A 25313-nucleotide genomic window follows, 5' to 3' on the forward strand; every position below is an offset into this window, starting at 1 on the left:
TGAAACGTATTGAAGCAAGAAGTACCCTGTTGAGAAGTTTTGATGAGCAAAGATTTGTAAGGCCTGACCTGAACCATCTGAAACTACAGCCCTGTGGATTATCTTGCTGAAAAAGAACTAAAGAGTGGACTCCCTGAAAGCTATAGGTTAAAAGAGCTCATCTGGAACATCACCCACTAAATCCACACCTTGGAGAACCACCAGTGGATTTGTAAGGGTTTTGTACCAGTGGATTGTGGGTATTGAAGTCCTCAACTTCAACGGACCATCTTGGAGCTTGGAGACCCTCGGAATGAGTTTCAGACACTTGGGACCCCTTGAGGAACTTCAGGAACAAGTTCAAGAAGTTTGAAGAACTTTGGAGCATCTTTACAAAAAGCTCCATAGAGGGACCGACTCAACCTGGACAGCCAGGACGCCTGCCTTCAACTGCGAGCCGGCCAAGCCAACCAGGTTCATTCTGCTAAAAGCTACATCACTACAATTTCCAGAGATTGACCCAGACTAGAAGGAAACTGAAGCCGGCGAACCCTCACCGGATCTGGCTACAGAAGGAGCATCGAGAGACCCAGCGAGAAAACAGAAAAGTTTCTAAGTCAACTCGTAGGAAAGGTAACCAGGAGCAACCACAAATGCCAAGCTTTCACACTTTGTGCCCGCCTGGATTCCTGGGTTGCCCCGCTTCAGGGATCTTGAAAAATTTCTACGTCCGCTTCAGGGAAGTTGACCGGGACCTCATCACAAGTCAATCCAACAAACCCTCACCGAATCCGGACTGTCTGGGAGCTTTTAGGGCCCTCTTGAAGAAAAGCTCCAGAAAAGTTTCTAATTGTGAATGTAGAAACTGAGACCTGTACATGCAGCGAGCTGTAGCCACTCAGGGATCCATTGTGCCAGGCCTGAAACTTTGACTTTGGCCCGGGCTATCGCGGGCAGGTATCACAATAGGGTACTATAATCTTCTCAGTAGTTTTGTGAAATTACCACAAAACTACAGCAATGGCCGACCAAGCTGTCGTATGATCTATTAATTTTATTTATTTTGAGAAGTTTTATATAGCGCAAACAAGGCCCTCTAGGGTATCAGAGTGCTGTACATCTAATCATAGAAAAAACCACACTGGGTGTGGGCTTCCCACAGTGAGGCCAAGCCTCGTCAATACAACTAAACAACCAGAAAGCCAGTACTGCAAACTCTGTTTAAAAGAAGTTTCCTACGTGCAAAGAGTTAAACTGAGTGCGGGACAGTGACACAGTTCATAGATAAAATCTTTTTTATTTCTGAAAATAGTTTTTTTGAAAAGAAGTAGTTGGTTCAAAGTTTACCAAAAATTCAACAAAATTTCGAACACAAACAATACAAGGACCACTATTCATAAAAATGACATTTTGATAACACAATAATTAAGGTCAGATTGAATGAATAAACATCCTAACATACCAAGTTGATCAACATTTCCACTCATCACTCCTTCTCTCATACACAACACACACTCACAACTATATGTACAATTGTAATGTCACAAACTAGTTATTTGGATACAAATAAATGGGGAGAAGAACAATAAGAAAAGCACCATAGACAAAGGTTCTGAATGAAGCAAATCAGCCTATTTTCATAATTTTCAACAAAAGAATGATTAGAATTGGATGGTCTTATGGTGAGGTAGAATGGTCTACGCGTTTCGAACCCTTGAAAATGTATGGGGTTCTCATCAGGAACTCATAGCTTGTATGGGAACTCATATGTAAATGGACACCCAGACGTTGGCCGAATGCACAACGGCAGGGGGCAAACAAATTATTTGTAAGGCGTACTTGTGGAGTATCTTGAGGCGAAGTGTTCGTATGGAACGATTCTTAAATCAATTAAGTCGCAGGCCTTCGAATGAAGCCGCAGCCAGTCCTCTATGTCGGGGTCCGCAAGACACAGTCCGTGTCCCGACATAGAGGACTGGCTGTGACTTCATTCGAAGGCCCGCGACTTAATTGATTTAAGAATCGCTCCATACGAACACTTCGCCTCAAGATACTCCACAAGAACGAAAAGAACCACCTTGGTTTTGGTGGACGCGACTGAATATAGGTGTCAGTCAAGATGTTAAGGCAGCAGCCGCATGGCCGGGCACATTTATCAGGAATTGTTAAAGATCCAATAATCTGCTGCCTTAACATTTTGACTGACACCTATATTCAGTCGCGTCCACCAAAACCAAGGTGGTTCTTTCCACTAACCAAAAAGAACTACATCTCCCAGAATCTCGAGGGCTCCACTTGTACCCATAATTCAATTCCAAAATTGAATCCGCGGCTCCTTCACTCATTCAGATGGCTCCCGACTTCATGCGGAAGCTGATGATTGCACGCTCGGCAGGAACCAACTAAAAAGTAAGCACTGGTCCAATCGCTTTTAATGAATTTAGAGCCCGATTTCCCATGCGAGATAGTAATTCTTTCTCTTCGCGTCTTATTCATAAACAGCGCACAGCGTATACAATCTGGACCGCCACCCACGTATACTCACCAGAGAGCCACTAAACAGGGATCGAATGCGTTGCGGAAACCACGAATAAATAAAGGTATGACACCCTCACCAAGCTATTTAACAAATTTTGTGCTACTCAGTAAACGCCCTCGCCAAGTTATGTAACAAACTTTGTGCTACACAGTAAATGCCGACCAAGCTTGATACATATCTGTCTCAACAGACAATCAACATACGTAAGCCGTGAGCGGCACGACCATCCGAGCAGGACTTCATAACAGTTGTAATGAGGTACGTCTTCCTCAGAATTAACAGTGACAATTAGTTTGTAGTCTCCCAGTGCATAAACGAAAACTGATAGTGACAGCAGTGCTTTCAATCTAGGAGCAGCAGCAGTTAAACATGGCCATGGACTAAATACTATATGCCCCCCTCCCATCTCCCCAGTTGGGAAGCTTGAGAACACACCGCTTCTCTCCTAAAGAACACAGGTACATTTTAGCATGCAATAAAATAGAGAGACGAGGCCCTTAGACTTTTTACTAAAAGTCAATATTCTTTACATCCCACACAGATTATTCAGAAGGCCCTGATGAGAGTTCGGGAACATCTTGGCCCTAACTCGAAACGCGTCGGCATTCCAACGGGAAGACAGTGATATATTGAGTACACATTGGGATTAATGAAATAGTTCTCAATGTTCCTGGGCTTTTGACGTTGTCTTATGATAAGCCATGAAATTGATGTTTGTTTGTAAATGTTAATTGTAATGTTTATTATTTAAATATTTGTTGGATGTTCTTTTCCAATTTTGAGAATAATTCTTTTGTTTTACATGTATTGTATGTAAATGTATGAAATGTACACATAAGCGCTACATGATAAGGTGTACTCTTTTTCTGCCTAAAGCACGCCTGAAATTTTGCTAAAAATAAAATCAAGTGGTACAAATCAGGGTACCTGATCGAACGAAATTGAGTAGTAGTTTGGTCTTGATTTGATTAATCTTGTTACAATAAATAAGGAGGGGCGGGCAATTTGTTGTGTGTTTCTCCTATTGCAAAAGGTCCAGCCGGCCCCTGTCCCGTCAAGGACCTAACTCTCTTGGGTGTCAGAGTTATACACAAGGCGGGCGATTTTGATTCGGGAAGCCCTCTCCGGAGCCCTCTCTGTACAAATCGTACACGTCTGTCCGAATCGTGTAGTACGATCTGTATCTCGTCTCGTTGCGAACCGTATGAATCGCAAGGGAGAAACCCTACGACACGGACCCTCACTGTGAACCATACGATTCGTAAACATGCTGTATGACCCGACGAGTTCGATCCGGACCGGGGTATGAGGACACAATTCGTACGGTCCACGTCAGGTAAGGGCGATTCGTATGGACAACCACACAATCACATACACACCATACGGTGCGTACACCCCATAATCGCAGGGGTACGGTGCGTACCCCTGCGATCATTGGGTGTAAGCACCGTACCCCATGATTGCAGGGTGTACGCACCGTACACGCAGCGATCATGGGGTACGGTGCGTCCACCCCATGATCGCAGGGGTATGCACCGTACCCCTGCAGACATGGGGTGTATGCACCATACACGGGGGGCGTTCTGTACCTGTTTCAAGGCAAAATCTGCTTCTCCAGATGTTTTGGGCTCCCATAAAAAAAGCGTTGTACGGTGTGTATCCGACACGAATCATACTTGCTGGGTCGGGAAAACCTGCTTCAAACCGTATGGATGTTGCGTACAGCGGGTTCCGAGGGAGTATTGTATGGAGATTAGAGTTGTACGGTCTTTGTACGATTCGTACGGAGTCCTGCTCCTGGTACGAATCGTATTTCATCGTACGTACGGGGACGTTGCAGGGTACGATTCGTACTGGAAAAATGCTCCGTGCTGCTATTTGGAGTGGTTTTTCACGAATCGGAATCGGGCCCAAGGTGTTAGAGTTACTAAGGGAAACAATTGGTATACTGTTGCATTTGGCTCTTCAAGAGTAATCTTTGACCTCTTTTTTTAAATGCAGCTGTCGAGGGGTTTGTCCTGAGTTGAGGAGGGAGATCATTCCATATTCTTTGAGACAGACAGGAGAAGGCCCGGTTGTCGGTTTTCTTCTTTAAAAAGTTTGTGGTTTCAGCAGTAGAATATTGGAAATTCTAAGGGCTCAGTTGATGCAAGAAATTCCAAGTTTTTTAGTCAAGTAAGAATGAGTGTTATTATGTAGTGCATTGTGCGTTAAGCACACTATCCTGTAATGGATTCCTCCAACGAGAGAGAGCTAGTTGAGCTGGATTAGGTCTGGAGTGATGTAGTCACACTTATTTGATCCTGTGATGAGTCTGGTAGCAGAGTTCAAAGTAGCCCTTAAAGGTGCCAGTTTAGCTTTGGGTAGCCTAGCAAGGGTCACAATTGGTTGGTCTAAACAGGAGATGACCAGTGATTGGACAGCTAGTTTCATGTCTTCAGGCGGTAGGAATGGTTTGACTTTCCTTTGTGCATTGAGCTGGTGATTGGCACCCTCGTTGTTGCACTGATGTGGTCTTTAATATTTAGACATTTGTCCAAGTTTATGCCCAGGGTTTTAATATATTCGACAACATGAGGGATGCAATATAGGGCCGTTAGTTGATTGAGCCAATCCTGAATGGGGGCTGAGTGATTGTGGTGGCAATTAGAAGGAACTCCGTCTTTAGTGTGTGCAAAAAAAGGTGGTTTTGGGATGACCATTGTTGAGTTTTCCAAAGTGCATTATTAACAGTTGTTATGTCATTGTGCGGAGAAATGTTCATGCACAGTAGAGTATCATCTACGAACATGTGGTAGTTTATGTTTAAATTGTTCAGAATTTCGGCGAGAGGTTCCATGTACAATTTGAAGAGTGTGAGAGAGAGTGTTGATCCTGCTCAGGGTGTCCCTTCCTGCACATAACCAACCATTAAAAAGAATGATGATTTGCAAACTTTATGTGTGCTGCTTTTTGCAGCACACATGGAAGCTACAAAATGCCATGATTGTTTATGTACACCTTCCTGCACAAAATTACCCTGCAACGCAGGAACCCTTGCACAATGGTGCAAGAGTGTCTGTGTTGGTGATTGGCAGCTAAATTTAGCACCAAAGCAGGGTGAAAAACACGGCTGCAAGGTATTGCTGTAAATACGGTGCAACCCTGCATTTCAGAAGTGGCATATCATGGCGTTTAGCCAAGTAGGCTAAAGCCGCACTCCATCACTTCCTTGTACATATGTCGTATCGGGTTCCCAAAGCCTACATGTTCCGAAGATAACCCACATACATTAGAAGAACTGTTGGCACGGAAACTGTAAAAGTCAAAGAACAAATTTATTAAGACCCCATGGGGTGGTGGTACACTCATACAGCACCCTTCGGCAATGCAAGAGGTATCACACCGAACATCGGTGTGACCCTTTCTTTTATACAATTCTACAGGTAATAAAACGAACACGCGGCACAAAGTTACAGAACATTATGTACATATAAGGGCATATTTTGGAATACTGCCAGCTCATTGGAGGGTTTCAAACCCACTGGTCAGTTTGCAGCACATTCCTAAGGAGTGACTGGTCAGTGTGAACTGCGCATGTGTGGGCTTGACCAATACTAAAAATAGCCTGTTGCTGGGCAGACTCGAGTGGTCAATGGAACGGACAAAGGACTAAAGGACACGCCGGCCACGAGGCCGCTCATGATCTAAGATGGCCGCCAACACATACAAAATGGCGTTTCTACGTATAGCTAATTTAAGCGGGAAACGTGTAGCAAAGCTAAGCGCTAACCCAGCCATCGTCAAAATACGACAGACGACCCTTTTAGCGTTTAGCTGAAGCTACCTCATAGTGGACATAATCAGGGTGTTCATCTTCTATATCAATTAGCATTATTTGTGTTACTTCTTTATGAAGCATCATTTTGTCATGAGCAAGAGCTCGTCTCGATGGTACACAAACTGACAAGCACGTAGAACAAAAAACGGGGCCACATTGGATACATAAGCAAATGAAAAACAGAAATCCCACAATGATACATAGAATCGTCAACAGTTTCCATCCCCAGGTGGTGAGTATTGACCAGAACCATCCTGACAGAGTCCAAGTACCATTATCTGGATGTATTTCAGCCGCTATCTTATGTAATTTAGTGATAGCATCATATACAGACGGTGAATTGTCAGGTATGTAGACGCAACAGCTACTTCCGATGATTCTACATGCCCCCCCCCCACGGTCAGCCAACACTACATCCAGAACCATCCGGTTCTGAAGCGCAACAATTCTAGAAATCTGTACTTCTTCAGTGATATTTCCGAGTGCAATTGCAGTATCATTAGCCACAGCCTCAACAACACGAGTTAGTCGTCGGATCTTTCGACTGTTCAAAGCTGCCCCAACGAAGGAGAACAAACCCAAATTAAAGTCCACATACTGTTGCAAAGTAGTGTCCGTTTGATCGACATCGTCCAAAACAAGGGAACGTTTATCACGGTTTAAAACAAAGTCATGATAGAGGATGTAATTGTTGTGATACATTGGTGGGGCAATGAATACAGGCGGCAATACAAAAGACACATAGCAAGTGCCTGACCATCCCAAAGGAAGCTGATGATAACCCTTCGTTCCACAGATGAAGTAAGTATTTCGGGATGTCACAAACGATATACCAGTAGGACTATCAAACGTGAGTGTGGCGTTACATTCACTTTTCCCAACAGAAATTACACCTTTATTACGTATACATAGGTCTGCTTTAGTAGCAATAACATTAATAACATGTGCATTCGATACATTGACATTTCGCTGGTTGCTATAAATTCGTGAAGCAGACACGCTATCAGGGCGGTACTCCTCATATTCAAATCGAGTACCCTCAGCTTGTGGATACCCATCCCGGTCATGATGACACAATTTATTCAAACGAAAAAGCACTCCCCCTTTTGTGGGCCATCTCAAAGTAAAGAGGAGAGTATAAAATGCATTGCAGGATCCATTATGTGAAAACGGGAGAGGGATGAGTGGAGTACCCCCTTTCTTCTGATGCCCAGGCAACATCCCACACACCCAGCAATTTGAAGTATTTGTCATATTGTGTGTATGATGTAGAATCTGAAAAAAACTATTGTTCAGATAAGTCTGTCGGTGCCGTTCTTCGTGATAAGGCAAGGTAAAATGGAAATGTTCAGATGGAGCCGGGGTAGTCGGCAGCAAATGTTCACGTGCAGGTACCACAAGTTCAACTACCCAGGCTATTGCCGCAATCACCACAATAGTTAGGACAAAGAGAATGGCACCCAAGAGTCTCTTATCTCGTGATGCTGATGATGCCATAGTTCTGAAAACTTTTGCAGAGTCTCAAATAGTTCGAATTGGTCACAAAGTTTCACATACACATGCGTGTATACCTAAAAAAAGAAAAAATATGGTGCTGAACTCCGAGGTAGCCGTTGTTTTCTTCTCCGGGCCAAGACGGGTGTCGCTACACTGACAGAACTGATCCCCCCCCCTTGGAATTCCCGGTTTCCGTTTCACAAACCTGGAGCGGTAACCAACCAGTCATTAAAAAAAACACTAAGAGAACTCTTCTTATCGTGGACGTAGATTATATCGCTCTCGTCCAGAAGCAGTATGGTCCGGGAAGGCTCTCTCAACTTCGGCCGACGTCACAGCTGGGCTCTTTTCCTTTTCCAAAATCTCTTTATAATCGGTCAACACAACAGGATTTGCCAAATCAGAAGAAACACGACGGCAGTGGGTTGAATGTATCCACCGCTTCCTGTTGGTCACTCGTACAGCTGTCCGAGTGGCGAGAAGGACTTGCTCGGGGCCACGCCACCTCGGTTCCAAGCTATTCGTCCTCTCAAACGACCGAATCATCACGAAATCCCCAGGACGAAGATCATGGCCCTCTCCAGTAGAGTTGTCAGGGAGCGCTTCTCGAACCTGTTGATGAATAGAAAGCAAATCATTTGTTAATCGTGCCAAATAGTCGTTCATCATTACACAAGGCACATCATGTATCAATCGCGGCTTAGGCACCCCCCAGATGTTCATTGGCCTTCCAAACACCACTTCACATGGTGTGAGGCCCGTTCGAGAATGGGGTATTGATCTGAGGGAGAGTAATGCTAGCGGTAAGGCATCCGGCCACTTCAATGACGTGGACGCCACGATCTTAGCCAGTTTTAATTTCAACGTGGCATTGTACCGCTCACCCAGACCTGCCGACTGAGGGTGGAACACAGCATGAAACTTCTGCTGAATCCCTAACCCCTTCAACACATATTCCACAATTTTCCCGACAAAATGAGGCCCATTGTCGCTCCACAGATATTTGCAGATTCCAAATCGAGGGAAGTACTCCTTGAGCAAAACCTTAGCTGTTGTCAAAGCAGTATTGTCTTTCGTGGGGAAAGCCTCAACCCATTTACTAAAAGTACATACCACCACTAAAACATACTTCAGGTTATTACAGCGCTCAAGCTGAATATAATCCATTTGGAGTACCTCGAATGGTGCAGAAGGTGGAACGAACCCTCCTTTCGGAGTATGGGTCCCCTTTCCAGGGTTGTGCTGCAAGCATATCAGACAGGTCTGCACTACTCTCTTAGCAGTATTGGCAATCTCGGGATGCTCCCAAACTCGTGTCAATAGTCGGGTGATTGCAAGAGCCCCTACGTGTGCCAACCCATGTGCCATTTGGACCATCACCTGCAAGTAAGCTGCAGGCAATTTCCATTTCTCCATATCTTTACTTCTCCAACACCCTTCATCATCAAGCACCCCATCTACTGCCCATGCCGCAAGTTCAGCTTCAGTAGCTGACTTTTGAATATCTAATATCTCAACTCTAGCATCATTCCATCGTTCAGCTTGAGACTTTGTCACGTACATGGGGGAGTCAGTTGGAAACATAGCCGTTTGTCTCGCTATGCTATCCGCGAAGGCATTTCCCTGACCCACTTTATCAGTGATCTTCTTATGGGCACTACATTTTACTATCGCTACCTTCTTCGGGCAAAGCAACGCGTTTAGGAGATCACGCACCAGTTCTCCGTGCATTATATGTTCTCCATGAGAAGTCAGAAACCCGCGTTCTCTCCAGAGAAGCCCAAAGTCATGCGCTACTCCGAAGGCATACCGGCTGTCTGTGTAAATGTTCACACATAAACCAGCGCTCAATTCGCAGGCTCTTGTTAAAGCTATCAGCTCTGCTGCCTGAGCCGATTTCTGTGGTATTCTAGCTGTTTCCACCACTGTCTTAAGTGTCGTGATCGCATAAGCTGCAGAAGTCGTACCATCTGGCAGCCTCAAACACGATCCATCAACCCACAGTTCCCCATCCACATCTGGAAGTGGCATATCCTGTAAGTCGATACGACCCTTTGTCTGTTCCTCGGTCAGGAAAACACAGTCGTGATGTTTTTCTTCCTGACCCTCCTCGACCGGATAGGGCAATAAAGTGGCAGGGTTCAAAGTAGCGCATCTTTTCAGTGTAATATGTGGCGCCAACAGCGTAAGCTCATATCCTGTTAATCGTGCACTCGTGAGATATTGGGTTTTCGTCTGGTTTAACAGGGCATCTACTGCGTGAGGAACTAACACCAACAGTTTATGTGATAACACTATTCCCTCACTCGGTCGTATGGCTACTGCTGTGGCTGCTACCGCTCGGAAACACCCAGGCAACCCTCGTGCTACAGGATCAAGAGTGGCAGAGAAATACGCACATGGTCTCTGCTTATCCCCGTGTAATTGCACTAACACTGACAACGCGCACCCATCATTCTCATGCACGTACAATGTAAAAAGTTTCGTGTAATCTGGTGTGCCTAACACGGGTGCAGAACAAAGGGCCTGTCTCAACTGTTCAAAAGCATTCTGACATTCATCTGTCCATTCAAGGGGCATTGGCGTAGTTTTGGACAGTAACGCTAGCAAAGGCTTTATAATTTGCGAAAACCCCATGATCCATTGTCTACAAAAGGACGTCAACCCTATGAAGGCACGTACATCTCTCTGTGTGCGGGGGACTGGTGTATCTAAAATTGCTTGAATTCGATCTGATGTCAGTGCACGCCCCTCCTTAGACAAAAGATGACCGAGGTAGGTCACCTTGGGTCTACAATATTGAAGCTTTTTCTTGGAAACCTTATGATTGTTCTGTGCCAGAAAAGAAAGCAGCGCAATCGTACTTTCTTCACATTGTGCATAAGAGTCAGCAGCAAGCAGGAGGTCATCCACATATTGGATAAGGACAACCCCCGACTGCAACACAAAAGAATCAAGCTGTCTTTTCAAAGCCTGGCTGTAGATACTCGGACTCTCAGTGTACCCTTGAGGAACACGACAAAATCTATACGATTTATTATTTAACGTAAAGCCAAATAAGTATCTACTATCGGGATGGATAGGAATAGAAAAGAAGGCGTTCTTCAAATCAATTACACTAAAGGTCGTAGCCGACGGTGGTACCATCGTAAGTAATGTTGTAATATCAGACACCACCGGGTATTGGGGAACAACAATTTTGTTGATCTCTCTCAGGTCAATAATAAACCGATAAATTTTGTCGTCAGTATCTCTTTTCAGAATCGGCAGAATAGGACTATTAGAAACATTGTAAGAAACCTCTTCTACCACCCCAGCCGCAATCAGATCTTGGACAATGTGTGTCAGGGCAATTTCTCCTTCCTTCGAAATCTTGTACTGTGGCACACGTGGCAGAGAAGCCCCTTCCTTAACAGTAATGTGAATAGGTGGAATACGCATCTCTCCCACATCCGTGTCTGAGGTCGCCCATAACGTGTGCGGGAGAGAGGCCAAAGCTGAAATATCCTGTATAGTATAAAACCTATTTGGGTCAGGATAGTTGTCATTGAGAATGACACGCACTCCCTCCGGAGCGCACCGTATCGTTGCTCGAAAATATTTAAGCAAATCAATGCCCAGGATATTATCTGGGGTGTAGGGTGATAACAAAAATTGGCCAAAACTAAAAAATTTGTCGAGACAAAGCGCTAGGGGTTTTGACAATGGGCTAGGGGAGGGTGTGCCATCAAACCCTACACATGTAATCATTTCGCCAGACAGGGGAGCCCTCGGAACCAACCTTTTAGACAAAGCGCTACGAGTAGCTCCGGTGTCAACTAGGAACTGATCAGTAGAACCCAAAATACCCGCTGTTACATATGGACCCTCCTGATCTACAGGCACTTCAATTGGTTCCGCACCCCATCCTACGCAGTCGTATGCATGTACATAATCCTGGTGTTCCACATTCTCACTTTCCGATATCTGATATTGGTTTCGTCTATCAAAAGTATTTAGTTCATCCTGGCCACGGCCCCTGCTCTCAACCCTTCCACGATCACTTCTGCCACCTCTTGCTCCCGTATAACCTCCTCTTGACCTACCACTTCCTCGACCACGCTGACTACGCTGCTCACGAAGTACCGGACAATCATCAGCCCAATGCCCAAACTCCTTACAGTAGGCACACTGATCCTCTGCTATATCCGTACGACCATACGACGTAGTACCTCCACCTCGTCTTCCTCTATCACTCCCCCTATACTGAGTCCCACGGACCTGTGCCAACATTACCTTCGTCTTCAATTCCTTCGCTTTCTTATCAACACTTTCTTTAGCCTCTATCTCCTGCCGCTCATAATACTGAGCCATCGTTAACAAAGAAGCAGGGGTCGCCGTGGCCCAGGAACTTTCACTCGTTTTCAATCGTTTCGCAATCTCCGGTAGGAGATTAGTTACATACTTATCTACAAACAAATGCCGACCCGTATCATCTGTTAATGATTGACCACTATAATCATGGAATGCCTCCTCGAAGCGTGTAAAGAAATCTGAAACCGTTTCATCAGGCTTTTGTTTGCATGAAGCTAACATAGTCCAATCGATCTTTTTAGAGGGAACGAGCGTTTTTAATTTTGTCAAAATAGCCGCTGGAAGGTCTAAAATCAACTGACAAGGTTTGCATGCTGGCTTCCTTTCTAAATCGGCTTCATTAATCTCTTTCCATGTACCCCCTAGCACTGTCTCATCATTATTCTTACGAATTTGTCTCCACATATCAGGCGGAAGTATTAACCCAAAAAACAAATCAATATCAACTAGAGTCATCACAGAAGATGAAATAGCCCCTTCCACCCCCTCATAAAATGCTGCCGGGTTCTTACGAAGATCAGGCAAAGAATTTTTCAGCGCCATAACATCCACTCTATTCCAAGGCGTATACACCCAGTTATATACAAAATACCCCTTCGCATCTTTCGATCTTCTATCATCATCTGTACCTTCCCCTTTCGGTGGAACATACAGAGGCGCAGCTTCACGCATAGGCATAACATGCATTGCAGAAGTCTTATCTGAACCCCGGAGAGAACACTCCTTAATCTGCTCGCTATTCTTCGACTCAGACTCCTTTTGCCTCCTTTTTCGCTCCTCCCGCAAGTTGGCTGTTTCATCCCGCAGCTGGATCAATTGCTTGAAAAGGTCGTCGACATCTGAAAGAGCAAATAAACCTTTATCCAAATTCTCACGATGTACTGACACAGCTTTAGGTTCTAACACGTCTGAAAAGTCACGATACGCGACAACAACTTCATCCGCCAAAGTAGGCAAGAAATACATTAACTCAAGATCCAACCACTTACTCCTCTCCGCAATCACCTCATCCTGAGAAACACATTTCTTATTCACTTTACGAGCCCAACTACGTAAGTGTGCAGACCTCTCCGTAGAAAACCTGAGAGCAGATACACCCTTCTTTTCCAACTTATCCTGCCCCTCATCACCCGAATCTTCAGCTGGAGCCGTCGGTGAAACATACGGAGGCGGCGACCGATCTAGTAATGAAAAATCATCAATGTCATTATTAAGGACAGGATAAAGCGGTCGACGAATAGGGAATTGACCCGTCGTTTGCAATTTGCGTTCCCGTTCCTCCCTCTCTCTTTTCTCCTGAGCCTCTTTTTCCTCAAGCTGTAAAGCCTTATCCCGAGCAGCCTTGCGCTGCTCTTTGTCCGCCAAGGCAATTTCACGTTTCATTCGCTCACGCACCGCTTTCTCCCACATTCGCACACAATCAAACATATTTTGTCTAGACCTGCGTTGAAACAGACATTGCTCTACAAACTGCACTTTTTGTAAATCGAACGACCCATGTAGTGGCCATTGCAATTCAGGATCCGACTTAGTGTACTTGTGCCAGAGTTTACTGTACATTATAGGGGGAAGGCCATGTTTAATATACATTTCGCGATTTAGTGTTCCCTCTGGGGGAGCCGGCTGTGATTCCGCTAACCTAATTGTGGTACCATTTCCAAGACAACACATCCCTCGAAGCGTGCTAAAAACAGGCATGTTCAAAGAGTATCACGAAAGCGTGACACCGTATAAAAGGCACTTACAGTACTTCACATAAATGTGCCGCTCAGAGGAAAAAACAAAGTTAGAGAAACATCTCTACATGCCTGCCTATGTGAAGTGCACTACACATATAGATTCAAAGTTCACAAATTCGCAAATTCACAAATGTTAGCTAACTCAAATCAAAGTCATAGGTCACAATTCGGCAAGCGTCCAAGGACTACCTTACCGATCACAAATCATAGAACTCCAGTAAGCGTCCGCAGACTACCTTACCGATCACAAATCTTACCCAAAATCTCAAAGGTCCAGATTCCAACTGCCAAGGTCTTTTAATCGAATCAGCCAAACAGCACTTTATCCAGCAACACAGACGATCGAAACTCAGTCGGGGACCGGCGCCACCTGGAAGGTCAGATCGGAAGGAAAGGAAAAAACACCGTGGGAGCCAAGACTCGGGTCACTTAATGGCAGCGCGCGTCCATGGCGAGTGTCCCAACCTTCGTCACGACCTCTCCTTCGGGCATCCGAGTCACCGATGAGTCCCTTCGTGGTCGCCAATTTGTCGTATCGGGTTCCCAAGGCCTACATGTTCCGAAGATAACCCACATACATTAGAAGAACTGTTGGCACGGAAACTGTAAAAGTCAAAGAACAAATTTATTAAGACCCCATGGGGTGGTGGTACACTCATACAGCACCCTTCGGCAATGCAAGAGGTATCACACCGAACATCGGTGTGACCCTTTCTTTTATACAATTCTACAGGTAATAAAACGAACACGCGGCACAAAGTTACAGAACATTATGTACATATAAGGGCATATTTTGGAATACTGCCAGCTCATTGGAGGGTTTCAAACCCACTGGTCAGTTTGCAGCACATTCCTAAGGAGTGACTGGTCAGTGTGAACTGCGCATGTGTGGGCTTGACCAATACTAAAAATAGCCTGTTGCTGGGCAGACTCGAGTGGTCAATGGAACGGACAAAGGACTAAAGGGCACGCCGGCCACGAGGCCGCTCATGATCTAAGATGGCCGCCAACACATACAAAATGGCGTTTCTACGTATAGCTAATTTAAGCGGGAAACGTGTAGCAAAGCTAAGCGCTAACCCAGCCATCGTCAAAATACGACACATATGCCCTTTAGTCCACTTGCTCCACTCTGAGTTTTTTCACCCAGTGATCTGGTCAGCGCTCCCACATCACATATGTGATTCCGGATGGATCCTCAAGATTGTGCCTCATAGACCTGCTCTTTTAAGTGGCTGAGATGGAAATCTTGATTGGGCCAAATATCAGTCCATCTGCATTCATTAGCGACTTTGGAACTTAAGTTGTCTACATCTGGTCACACCATCAAGCATATTTTTTAAGGTTTAGGTTTTTTATTTGAGGTATTTTTTAAATGTTTACTATTTTCTAGATCTCTTCTCAGTCTAATTACTTTGTTTCGTACTTTGTCTTTCTGGTCTGCAAAAAGAGGATCGATTTCTTAGCTGCTAAGCCCTCGTTATGAGTATGCCAGGTGGGAGGAATCTCTCATTCTGGCTTGCATGTCTGCACCAACATCCTTTGTTGTGCTACAGGGTTTGGTGGTATCCGGCTATGCTCTGCCCCTACCCCCTACCCTGTGCCCACAGCAGTTTGTCTGGGCAGATTATCACCGGGTGAATCCAGGCCCATTGTCTGCAGAACCAGAATTATCAGGTCAATAGACAATGGGCTACACGTAATGGCCTGGTGTGGTATCCCCACACAGCTTATGCCCTTAAAGGGATTCCGGACATGTAAAGAGTTGACTGGTATTCTAAAATGCAGGTCTTATTATTGGAAGGCTGGAGATGGTTGTCTTGCTTCTACTGTGTATATTATCTGGGGTATTCAAATAGTTCAACTGGTCACTGGTTGGCCTCTTTTAGCTCTTTATCTGCTGGTTAATGTGCAGCTATCTGAATGGGTTGTGAGAGGCATATGCAAACTTTTTGAAGTTTTGTGGTGATTTGCAGACTTTGCACAAACATCACAAACTTTGAAAATATTTTCTTTTTTTGAAATGCAGAAAAGACAACCCAGATACGCATTTTACATGGTATATAACAAATTCCCATTTTGCTATTTCTTTCAGAAAACAGGTAAAATGTTAGTCACATATTTTTGGGAGATTTGTACAGTAAAACGTTTTTTGGGGAAAAATGTGGGGAAACATATGAACATCTAAATTTGTAAGACCACATCAAATCTACCTCAATCCATGGAATGGATCATTTACCTGCCTTGGCGGTCGCTTAGTCTCATCACAGGAGACTGCTATTGAGCTCATTTTAAAATGTATATGTGAATTATTGTATTCCACATGTAATGTTTCCCGTCTGGTAAATGTAACACTCAGTCTTAAGGAAAGAATAGCCATCACATTCGTGGGCCAAGGTTTTGGTGGAAACAAATGATTTGGCCCCAAATCAAAGTTTGAATAACATCTTAAAATATAAAGTAAGGCATCAAATAAATCATGGTAATGAAAACATAACTTTTGAATCACAAGACCAAACTTCAAATGACTTTTGATTTATACTGCAGTGCAGAATCATATTTTTCTCCATCCAAACGCGTATTGCTGACATTCCCATTATTCTAAAAGTGCTGAACATTTTTTTTTCTTCGAACTTGGCAGGGCCAGTTCTCCTGAACAGAGAATGCAAACCTGCTGCCTTAAGTTCCAGCCAAAAGTAATTTTTCCTGTTTTTACAGCTATGAACAAATGAAAGTCATTGTCGTGTTAAGCATATTGTGGAAATATATTCATAAAATGATATGCTGTACTGGTTCAATACCAGATAACGAACCATTTAAACAATGACTGAGTACTGGCCCTTTCAGACTGGCGTATGTCTTCTACTACACTAATAAGCACATTTGGGAGTGCGTCATGATTTTTTAGATACATTCACACATAATGTTCTTTGCAGAACAAGACAAGGAGGACTAATGTAATCACCAACTCCTCTGCTGTGCTCTTTACAATTGCAAACAAAGATGGAGCAGCTGTAGGTACGATATTTGTATGGGGCAAATCTAGAAGAAAGGCACAAAGCGATGTGCATGGTCAGAGACAAAAGAAAATCCAGTCACTGAGTGATTTGAAGGGCACCTGGGTTCTGACACCGAGAGGAGAGGCAGTCTGTCATAGCATTGTGACGCAGTTCTCTTTAAAGATGCACACCTTCAGCGTTTTTGTCAGTCGTGATGGATACGTGGTTGCTCTCATTCAGCCTGATTCATGTACGGGCCGTTTTGCGTGGCCCTAATAGCGAATCATAGCGACTCGCTATAGAGGACACGCAAAACGGTATTCATGTAAGAATTGCTAAATAAATAGCGATTCCTACATGTTCTCTATTTGCGAGTAGCAATTTGCTACTCGCAAAAAAAGAAATAACTCCCCATTCATTCCTATGGGCCAAAAGGCCCATAGGAATGAATGGGGAGTATCCCTTATTTGCGAGTAGCAATTTGCTACTCGCAAATCAGATAGCGATTTTAAGGGTGCCAGGGGTGTCCAAAGGACACCCTGTAGCACCCCTAAAATGCACATTTGAACAGGTGTTGCGCACACACATGTCCAAAGGACATGTGTGTGTGCAACATACAACTTAGAAAAATGCTTTTAAAAGCATTTTTCTGAGTTTTTGCTATTTACCGAGAGGTCTGACCTCTCGGTAAATAGCGGCCCAAAATTGCTAAATCGCAATTTTTACATGTGTCATGAATAGCATTTAAGGAATCTCTAATAGAGATTCCTTAAATGCTAATCCTCGCATCTTTGCTAATTCTCTATTAGCGATTTTTGCATTTGGGATCAAGAATACCAAATGCAAAAATCGCACTCGCAAAGGGCCAGATTCTCAGAATCTGGCCCTTTTGCGAGCGCTGTTGGCTACATGAATCAGGCTGATTGCTCTTTGGTGCAAATGTAGAGAACACCTGTTGACTTTTTTCAGTTTTATACACCTTTGCTGGTGCCCTTCCTGGTGACCTGGTTACATTAGAGATGTTGACCTTGTCAGCCAACAAGACAACTGTGCTGGCCATGGTGTAGATGATGCAGCTGATTTTTAAGATGGTGCAAGCTGGCATTGGGAGAAAGCGGAGTTCCATCAGGGTGGGGTTCTTATGGTCAACTTTCTTCAGGCCGTTGGTATGATGTGCTGCTGCATTTAGGGTGCCCTCAAAATGAATCAGCGTGAAGTCTGCAAGACTGTGGGCAGGACGTTCAAGTACAAGAGTATAAGGGCTTTAGTGGCAGTTAAGTTCATTTTGGGAATGACATTTTCACTTAGTTTGGGATAGAGAGCTGTTACCAGGCCACCTTTTGTTTTCTTTGCACTGTGTTTCTTGAGGAAGAGGCACGTCTCCGTTGATAGTTGGGGGCAGCGTTGGACTGGTCTATAAGGCAATCAGGCAGTGCCCAATGGGCTGTTGTGACAGATGAGTGTGTAGGTCGTTTTGTAGCAGTTGTGTACTGGTTTTATGGCCAGGAGGGCTGGTTTATACTGTTGGTTACTCTGATATTACCACTTTTTTTTAGCTATCGCTAATAGCGGTTACTTTTATTTTGGTGCCAGAGCATATTTTGCCAGGGCCTATTTTGTGTCCCTGTCCGGCCGTGGTTTGGTACTGTCTGCATTGTAGGATGCTTTTTAGTACAGGTGTGTTGCGTGTTGGTGTTGTATCCTCCAACTATTTAATGCGGTAGATACAAATATTAGCTGTTTAGATTTCTTCTTAATTATTAACCCCCAATGGCAAGAGATAAGGCAGCAACAGTGAAACCTGCAATTAATGACTCAACATTCTCACTCCCTAGTATATATCTATAGAATATAGAATCAGAAATGTCAGGCTAAGTACATTCCACCTACAATCCTCATATTTCTAATGCCAAATTACATTACACTGAAAATACAGAATACTACACAATTTCATTAAAAAAGTTTAAATGCTAACAGTACCAAAACATTTCGCAATATTTATTCACATACAAACAGATCCAAATATTTTGGTTTCTTCACAATTCTCTCACTGGATGTTTGAACTTCCACTGCATCACGAGAATCATTACCGCTTGTGGCAATAGTTTGTCTTACATCAGGAGAATTCTTCTCTTGTATGTACTCAAAATTACCATTACAGTTTCAGCATTCCCCAGAACCAACACACTCTCCTGTGTTGCCTAAACTGAACTCAGACCCCTCTTCTTGAAACAATCCATCTCCTGGAATAATAGTTGCTGCCTACAACTTTTTTTTCTTTACTATTATCAGTACTTCCTCCTTGCAGATGACTTGTGTGCCACACTTCACCATCGTCCTCACCTTAACCACTTTTTTTTGTTCACTAAATTTTATTTCACCGTTGGCTACCTTTCTTGCACTCTTCACATGTACCCATTGACAGACACACAAATCCACTTATTTTGCTCCATTTTTGGAATCATAATATGCCTTGTTTTTCTTTTGATGAACCTCCACACCTCATGGACATTACATTCCACCATGTCACCCCTCTTCAGCCAACCAGGATTAGCGGTATAGAGTGGTATTCTGCCCCTCATCAAATCAATGTAAACAGTCCCTTGCCTATAGACTCATGACAGGTTGTTCTCTACGTACACACAATTTCTTTTATCACTTTCCCAAGATACATTGCTTTCATTGAAGAGTTATAAAATACCTTTATTGCTACTTTTGAATCTCTCCATTACAACATTCCAAATGGGATGATAAAGGTCTGCAAACCTTTGCTTAACACCGGAAGCTTTTAAATGCCTATTCATCTCTGTGGATTTAAATTGTACACTATTATCAGTGAAAATAGTTGCAGGGAATCTTCCCTCCAAAACACCTCTTCCATAAATATAATCACTGTTGGTGTTTTCACTTTATCCACAACACTCACCTCAAAGGATTGCAAGAACATATCAATTAAAACCAATATGTGCTTAAAAGTACCATCCTGCCAATTTATAGGTACCATGCTATCCAATGCTACTTCTTCCCAGACAACTTCGTACAGTCCAAAGAACTCAAAGATGGATTTTAGGTTTTCTATATTTTGTCAGCCACTTCACATTTTTCACCTGATCTTAAAAACCTTTCAATCTCCATATACATCCTGGGCCACCAATTTAAGCCATTAAGTCTCGGTTTTGTGTGTGTGATGTCAGAATGCCCTTTATGGCACATGTGAATAACTGTTTCTCGTAATTCCTTATGTGGGAGAACTTTCTTATCTTGCAAGACAAAATAATCACTTACACAGTTCATTCCAAATGTACCAACTCCTTTCAATTAATCTTTAAGACTTCTTTTGATTTGGTCACAACATCCACTCACAACATTCTCCTTCCCCTCTTTTAAGATTGTATTCATACTTTCATCTTCCAATCACTCCTTTTGGTGAAAACTAACTTGAAGAGCATTGTCTTGAGAAATACCGGCTATAGAGTATTCATTTCATGGATCTCTGTCAATTTATGTCAGTGGTAATGCCATTGTACTTAAGAAATACACTGGGAAGTTCTTTGCATGAGGAACACACTGGGGGCCCGATGTAGGTAATTAGAATTTACCGATTCGTAAATACTGAATTTTACCGATTCGGTATTTACAAATCGGTAAATGCTATGTAGGTATTTTTAACGAAATACATACCGAATCAGTAACATTCGGTAATTACCGAATCGGTATTTACCGATTCAGTAATTGCCATTTATTCCTATGGGCCTTGAGGCCCATAGGAACCAATGGCAATTACCGAATCGGTAAATACCGATTCGGTAAAATTACCGATTTTACAAGGGGGTCAGGGTGTCACTTTGACACCCTGTTGCACCCCGGATTCAGGCTTCTGTGCCATGTGACACACATACATGCCCTTAGGCCTTAGGTGTACATGCACAGATGTGCATGTACACAGGAATTCGTTATTTACCATCAAAAAGTATTTGATGGTAAATAACGAATTATTAAGGGCCTGTGGCACTGTTTTCAGTGCCACCTACATCCCATATTACCGAATCTGTAAATTTACAGAATCGGTAAATTACAGAATCGGTAAATTTACAGATTCAGCAGAAATCGTCCGTTACCGACCGGTATTTGTCGTCCTACATCTGGCCCTAGATATCAGATCTAAAATGTTGAGATGAGCTAGCTATCCTGGCTGTAATCTGAAAAGTCCATCAGTCATCCATAATTTGGTCGAAGGTTTATGGTCACACATTATTGTGAATTTTCTGCCCCTTAAACATTTTCTAAAATATCTCCAATGCCCAGACACATGCCAAGGTTCCATGTTCTATAACTGAGTACTTTTCCTGGGTATGAGTGAGTAAAGGGGATGCAAAAGCAATCACCTTTTCTATCTCAACCACATCCAGTTGGGTGTGGATGCCACCTAGTCTTTTGTTGCTAGCATCATAGCAACAATTGTGCTTACTCTAGGATCAAATCCTTGCACGTTAGGTGTTTTACAAATTGCATTCTAGATCTCATAGATCGTTGGCAAGCATTGGACCACTCAAAACACATATTTCTCTTTAATAAAGATCTCATGGTATGCGTTTGCTCAGAATTTTTTTTAATGAATTTCGCATGGAATTCAGCAAAGCCCGAGAATGATCTGAGGTCATCCTTGGATTTGGGTGAAGGCTTATCAACAATAGCTTACACCAATTTCCCTTTTGGTCTTTTTCCTCTGAACTGACCTCTTGTTTTTAATATGTAACCGTCCTCTCAATACGTTTACACTTTGAAAGTTTATGTTCTTTCTTAGTGTAGTGTGGTTTATGGGCCTCTTTCTGCGTGCATGTTAAGTTACCATGGTTTATTAGGAGTTTAAACACCATTTTTCCTTTTACTGCCTTTTTGCACACAACACTGCTTAGCTGTTTTTGCAGAGTTAGCTTAAACGAAGGTCTATACATAAGAAAAGTTTGTTTTTCGACATCTCTAGGCATACATTGTGCCCCAGTCTGTACAGTGAGTACTGAGCCGCCAAGGTTATAATAACGTGCAAACCTGTTTATCGGCGTGTCCGTGTAACACATTCTAGACACTACAATTTGGCAGCTGCAAGCCGAATAGGATTCTGGCGCCTTTATCATAGCACACTTGCCAGAACTGAACACACTTGGAAGATTCCAGGCATGCAGAGAGACTAACCGATCCTGATGTAATTTACACTTACTGAGCGGACAGGTAAATGGGGTCCCCCTCAGAAAGCTCAAGAGACCTTCTATAGTTTTATAATACATAGTTCCTAGATAGGGAGGGTGCTTCAAATAGGTGCTTTTTATCACCTGTTTGCCCTATCATTATAATAGGATTCCTCTTTTTGTATTTTATGGAATTGTAACCATGCTGACCGTGTTATTCTTAATCATAAGTATGCTTATGTTGATTAAAATACTGCGCTTGAGATCACGTCGTTAAAATAAACAATTTAACCTTACTGTGTCTCTATTTTACTCCTGTTGTGGACTGGTATGAACGTATACCAAAATAGTGTTCTCACTTCCCACCATTCCTGAGATGGTTCTTAGTCGCATGTTCTAGGTTGTCTAATCATTGATTTCTTTACTATAGGACGAAGAGCTAATGTTACACTGATATCTAGTCTGGTAGGGGACATGCGACAGGAGGATTACAGTGCAGGCTCTGGTCGGTTCGAGGCTAGATTATGCCAATGCTCTTTTTCTCGGCCTTCCTGATTATCTGGTCCAGCGCCTTCAGGTGGTGCAGAACTCTGCTGCCCGGGCGATCTTTCGCCTAGGGAGACGAGCTCGAGCGTCCGGGTTGCTCCAGTCGCTTCATTGGCTCCCCATTAGGAAGAGGATCCAGTTTAAATCCTTGACCCTGATGCATAAAGCTCTGCATGGATCAGGAGCGGGATATCTGCAGCGGAGACTGACTTTTTATCGTCTAGCTCGTTCCCTCCGCTCGGAAGCTCTTTGCAGAGCGGTGGTTCCACGGGTGAGGATGGCCTGCGCGGGAGGGCGGTCTTTTGGTTGCAGAGCCCCCCAGCTTTGGAATCTGCTTCCATTTTCTCTTCGGAGTACTGCTAATTTGCTCCAGTTTAGGAGGGGCCTGAAGACCTGGCTTTTTAACTCCTAGTCTGTTTTACTGCCCATTGTTTTTGTTTTGTTCTGTTGTCTGTTTTTAGCTGTGTTGTGTTATTTCAATATGAGTTGAGGGTGGAAAGCGTCGGGACACTCCCTGTGAGTAGCTGTACGCTATACAAAAGCTCAATAACATAACATAACATAACATAACATTTTGGGTACTAAGGTGAGTTTTGGCACACCCTAATTCACTGAGGTCCTAAGTCTCTATGCACAGTTCTGTGTCTGAGCAGAATCTCTGTAACATGGCGCTGCCGAGTGTGGTCTTACTGTGAGACACTTGGGTAGTGCTTATATCAAGCTACGACCCCCTCACTATCGTTTACGGTTGACGGTAGTGACGGATGTAAAAACCTACCTATATTTACATAGGTTGATTCAAACTTGATCATTCTCAAAGGTTTCCTCTTTGAATTACTACCCAGTTGTGCGTTATAGTATTGCATTGTACTTCTCTATTACTGTTTCGATATGGCTGCGGTTGATATCCATGCTCACAGTCGTGAAGCTGTGCATAATCATTTGCAGGAATACCTTGTTTCTCTAGAAGGACAGGCAGTGGTTTTTATAGTCTCTGCTGATGTGGCATACCCATTTGAGTTATATTACTCATGGGTCACATTTCCCGCGGTGGATGCTGTTTCTGGTGTTTTTCACTCGTATACCCCCGCTGATGCTCCTGCAGTGTACTCTCCATATCGGACAGTAGAAATTCTGATTACTGTTTGGCAGCATGCCGTTTGGTTTAATGGTGCCCTCCCACACATTTTTACAGCGGTCAGACAAGGACCGTTGTCCATTCCGGGTGCTACTTGGCCTGTGTTGGCTACTTACACCCCGCATCCTCAGGCGGGTGGTATGACAGCCCAGCAACTGCGACCCCTATATACCTCTTCGGTAGCAGTTATTAGGTTCATTACATTACTCGCAACCTCCCGGGTGGGGCCCGGGGTGGTGCAGCGCATCCAGTTGGCGGTGGCGGACTCAAACTTTGTCTCATCATGATTAATGCGGTCATGGGCAAGCGTCCAAGGGAAAAGGAAGAAATGCCTTTTTGGTTTGCAGAGTAATTTGACCAACTGGAAGCAGTGTTCCCAAATACTAGTCCTGTTGAGAAACACAGGATTCTCACTGTGAGTTTCCAGAAAGACTTACTGCCTGACGTAAGTGAGTGCACAAATTGGGGGGTGATTTTGCGGCAGTCTATACTAGGTGCTTTGCCACCCCGTCAATGACTGTTTTGCCCACTGTGATCAAGCGTGTACGGGATGAGCACGGACCAGAGGCAGCAGTGGAGTTTGGAATGCGGCTCATGGGAGCATTTGATATGGTGCGCGATCTCGTCCTTGCAAATGTCAAGGGAGAGGCAGTAAGTTTCAAAGTCTCTAATGCTCTACACGAGGTACCCGACGCCAACAAGCCCCGTCAGTTGCCAAAGATTATTTATTTATTTATTTTAAGAGTTTTATATAGGGCTGGATAGACCTGGAGGTATCAGAGCACTTTACATGAGGTTCCACAAAATTACACAATTACATCAGTTCCAATTTACATCAGTTGCTAGACAAACAATTGCAAAAGCATAGAAAACGAGATAAGTGAAGAGTAGAGGGGAAGGGGGTAAGGGTAAAGTGGTGGGAGGGTGTAACGACCGGAATTTCGGACCAGATAGAATCAGCTCACCAAGACACCATCAATCCAGCCGAAACGTAACCACCTCCCTCCTCAGGACCTACTTAGCAAAGGCACCTGGGTACCTACATGAGGATGGGGAATTAGCAATATACAAGCTCATATCATCAAAAACACCACTAAATCTATAGGATTACTAGAAATACTCACTGATTACTAAGGATTTCCATACTCTACACCACACTCATACCTTATAGTCTCGCGGCAACTCAGACCCAGACTATGCTACCCTCCTACTCATAGTGAAGGGGGCAGTTCCGATAACTTACCATTACACACTGATCACAATCAGTGCTCACGCAAGCCACAATCCGGTGGGTATAGGCACTGTATCCCCCCAGTGCTCTCACTATTTCATACATACACAAGCCACAATCCTATGGGTATACACATTGACCACAGTCAATGCTCTCATTAATGCCACTTTCCCTAGCTGCGATCTCATTACACACTGATCACAATCAGTGCTCACGCAAGCCACAATCCTGTGGGTATACACATTGACCACAGTCAATGCTCTCATTAACTCCACTTTCCCTAGCG

The sequence above is a fragment of the Lissotriton vulgaris genome, chromosome 5, assembly GCF_964263255.1.
Source record: "Lissotriton vulgaris chromosome 5, aLisVul1.2, whole genome shotgun sequence".
Lineage (NCBI taxonomy): Eukaryota > Metazoa > Chordata > Amphibia > Caudata > Salamandridae > Lissotriton > Lissotriton vulgaris.